At 42.7% G+C, this 4,292-nt stretch overlaps 1 pseudogene; it reads right to left on the bottom strand.

The window, feature by feature from the left end:
- Nucleotides 1-1,722: 1,722 nt before the first annotated feature.
- Nucleotides 1,723-4,292, bottom strand: LOC139917734 (cation channel sperm-associated protein 2-like; annotated as a pseudogene).

Genomic DNA, 4,292 nt, shown 5'->3' with positions numbered 1-4,292 from the left:
AGAGAAAACTGGCATCAGCCGAAACCAATTTATTGCCAAATGCTTTGGGATTCAACACTTTAATATTGCTTCCCATGGTCAGAAAAAGTCGCCAGATTTATCGCTAGTCGCTTTTGAGAAATAAAGTCGCCAGGGGGGTCTGAAAAGTCGCTAAGTCTAGCGACAAAGTCGCCAAGTTGGCAACACTGAATCCCAAACTTTGGACACTTTCTGTCGTTTTCTCTGGCCTGTCTCTTCTCCCCTTGCTATTTTCTCTCTTTTTCTCCAGCGCGTTGTGCAACAGTAATAATCATCTGTGCGAAACAGTGAGCGTGTATGTAGTTATATGGATTAAACGAAGCTTCGATGCAAAGAATTTGCATCGAAGCTGAAGATGATTTTTAGTAATCGAGTTTCTCGAGGAATCGTTTCAGCCCTAAGCCTAGCACTCTTGCTACTAATGAAAGAATGCAATCTAGACAGACTACGTTATCTAGTTTTGCTAGTTAGCCTAGCTGACCTTCCCAGTTCAGACTAGCCATACTAGCCTATTAGCCTGCTGACCTTCCAATATCATGAATTCCTTCTTCCATTTAAGTTTGCCAGTTATTTAACTTGCGCTCTGAAAAACTGTGGTTCTGGCTGAGGCTGAGGTTTAATTCAACCAATCAGACTTCGGAAAGGACAAACCTGGATTTAAAGCCACGATCTTCCACATGAGAGGCTGATGCTTTACCTACTGAGCTAAATGCTGTTGTGGTTGCACTGAGGAGAAACTTACTAAAGGGAGAAGTATTGTGATACTGCATAGGGGTGTCACGATTTTGATTCTAAATCAAAAATCGATCGAAAATAGCGTTCGATTTCGACCTTCGAAATCACAAGCAGGTTCGCGATTCTCCCACTATTTTTTTTTTTCTCCACCCCTGCCTACTCGCACGCGTCTGAAGAAAAAAAACAAAACATTTCAATGACGACACAGCATAGCTGCTAGAGCGCGCCTGTTCTATATTTCACTATAGCGCCGAAGAGCGCCCGTAATTTTTAAATCGTTTAAAATGTACCAAAAACTGAAAATCAACGTCACGGATGCTGTTTTCCGGGAGGCAGTGCGCCGAAGAGTCGATAGGAGGACTGGCCGGGTTGCAGTGACTTTTATCCATATAAGTTTGGCAACTTTTTCCATATTTGTTTGGCGACTATTATTGTGTGTGTGTGGGCTGAAGCGCTGGAGGTTTTGTATGTATTTTGAAAGCTTATCGTTAGCCAAGATGGGAAAGATCTGTTTTGTTGTCATACTGTGAATGTTGACACTGAAGTAAGGAGACACCCTGAATCGCCTTGCCATGTATTTGGTACCAAATTAAAGGTAAAGTTGTGTTTTTTTAAATGGAAAAACTTTGAAAAAAATTGACCATATGGCCTTAGTGTGGTACATTCAAAAAAAAAAAAAATGGCAGTTATATCACACTTGATACCATCTTTTTAAAGAAGAATTTGAAAATGTAAATGACAGTTGTCAGGGCATAAAATCAATGATCTGTTGATCTTTACAAATCAAGACTCGATAGTCTAACAATGGCATAGCCGTCAGTGCTGAAAAAAAAAAAGTTTAAATCGAAAATCGAATCGAATCGTGGATTTGGAGAATCGTGACACCCCTAATACTGCAGCCTGTGATTTATGTTAACCACTTTATAGAACTTTGTAGTGCTCTCCATTAACAAATAAATCAATATTAAATCACATAGGCCAGAAAACTGCTGCTGCACTGCTCTCTATGGGTTGAAACTTCTGGCTACACCCCAATGCTACCCCGGGCCATAGAACTTTCTCAGCCTCCTCTTGCTCCTGCATCGCTGCCATGGCCTCCTGCACGTACCTCTCCCAGTCCTTTATGCTAACTATAGGAGCCGCAGGCCAGTGAGGTTCGTCTGACTCCTCTGAATCCCCTGACATCTCGCCTGCCCCGGTTAACAATGAATGTCTTGTTATCCTGTGCATACAGGATAACAAGCCTTGAACTCAGCCTTGAAAATACTTTTTTTAGCCCACCACTCAATCTGCTGCACGTCTTTATACCGTTTTCTCCGAATGCCATGGAATTCGTTCACCAGGACACCCACAAAAATGTTGCGCAAGATGAAGGTGCCGAGTAGCAGCCACAGAATGATGTAGAGGCCGCAGATAACGTATCTGCAGCCTCTACATCATTCTGGAGCTCTTTGACCCTTTGCATGTCGACCAGCATACCAGCATACTGGGCATACCAGTGGTCCAAAGTAAAGAGGATAAACGGCAAGATGAAGGCACTGTTGATGTTTTTGAAGCTGTTTTCGAAAACCAGCTCCAGAGAAACTCTGGAACAGTTTTTTTATTAATTTTTTTCTCAATCTGTTTATTGATTTCAAGAATAGCCAACAGAAATTGTGGGCAATAGTTACAGAAGGGCTTCAACAGAAAGTAAATAAATAGTGTTTTAGAAAAGCCCTACTGAAAATTAGACATTAATAAATCCTGTAATATTTCTTTCAGTCTGCTGCTCTTTTTTCTTTTTATTGGATACAAAAGCTATAGTATAACCTCTAATGACGGCCTTTAAAGATTCCCATAAAATGGAGTTGCTAACATCACCAGTATCATTCTCATTGATAAAGTGGGAGATTTGTTCTTGCATATATTTTGTGAACTCTAAATTTCCCAATTTTCTGGGCTGCGTCTATATTATGTGACATCCCTTCTCTGTATTACATAAAGTAAAAAATCGCTGTCAGCAAAAAAAGAACACATTCTAGTATTAGCAGCTGGGGAAAAAAGGAACATGAACAAAAACTTAAACAAAAACAAACTCCCCCTTCCCACCAGAGCTGGGTACAAAACATAGCACCCGCTCCCTCTAACTAACCTAAGGGGGGAGAACATCTCTAACTCCGTAGAAGTGTAAATAAACTGCTACACAGGCATCTTGATCCAGGGAGCATTGTTAATTAATTTCTGGCTTTAACCAACATGTGTTAATTAAATATCTTACTCTTACTTTATGAACCGAAAGCAGCTGCTACCAATAGCCTATGAAAAACAGACCAACTGTAATCGGCAATAGATCTGAAATACAGCCTTCTTCCAGAGGAAATGAGTCTTTATGGAGGCGATCTGTTGGCGAGGAACCGTTCGGCTTCTTTTGGGTCAGTGAACGTGTGACTCACACCCTCGACAATCATTCTGAAGCGGGCTGGACGAAGGAATCCATATCGAATCTTGGCGGCCTTGCAGTTCTCTCGGATGCTGTCGAATTGTTTTCGTTGCCGCATACGACTCCTGGGTCAGGTCTGGAAAAAAGAAAATCCTCTTGTTATGGTGGATGGGGTGATTCTCACTAGCCAGCCTGAGAATGAGATCCCGGGATTGTGGATAGTGCAGCCTTGCGATGAAGGGTCTTGGTGGGGCTCCTTCTCTGGTTTTGGCTGTCGGAGATCTGTGTGCGCGGCCAACTTTAAACTGAGTTTTGAAATGCTCTTTTCCCAACACCGCCGGGATCAAATCTTCGATGAATTCTGTAGGTCGGCCTTTCTCTATCCCCTCTGGGAGTCCTATTATTCGAATATTCTGGCGCCTTGATCTGGACTCGAGATCATTCAGCTTTGCTTTTAGGAGATTATTATCAGCATGGAGAGTAGTGCAAAGTGACTCTAGGGCAACAATCCTACCCTCGTGGTCGTTGACGCCAGTTTCGAGTGTCTTAATTTGAGCTGTAGTCTCCGTGACATCGGCTTGAAGCTTTTGTAGCTGGGTTGAGAGGTTAGCGAATTTGCTGTCCAGGAACAGTTTGACTCCCTTCACAGCAAAGATGTGAAAAATCATCATCAATGCCAAGATGTTGCTGATAGCCTTGAAAGATTTGGTGATAGCAAGCACAATGAGTCAAGTCTGGCTGGACTTGGGTAACCTCCAGGTTGGCTGTGTCTGGTCTGAAGGCCATAATAATCTCTGGTAGAAGTGACATTATGGTGACGGTAAAGTCAAAGACGTTCCAGGTGCTTTTCCAGAAGTGACAGAAGTTATCCATCCATTTGAGGAGGATCTCTCCGATGAAGATGATTACGGCAATTTAATATATCCATCACAAGCTTGAAGATCTCCAGCTCTGGGCCCGTTTTGTCAGACAGCTCTGCTTGAACCCCCAGCACAGTGGTGTTCAGAAAGATGAGGAAGAGTGTGACCCAACTGAAGAATTTGCTCTCTAGAATCCATGGGGCAAACATGTTGAGCAGTGGGGAATCTGAGTGGCAGGATTCTGTGCCGAGGCAAGACAT

This window comes from Centroberyx gerrardi, chromosome 9 (assembly GCF_048128805.1).
Source record: "Centroberyx gerrardi isolate f3 chromosome 9, fCenGer3.hap1.cur.20231027, whole genome shotgun sequence".
Lineage (NCBI taxonomy): Eukaryota > Metazoa > Chordata > Actinopteri > Beryciformes > Berycidae > Centroberyx > Centroberyx gerrardi.
This window is presented reverse-complemented; position numbering and strand designations above follow the sequence as displayed.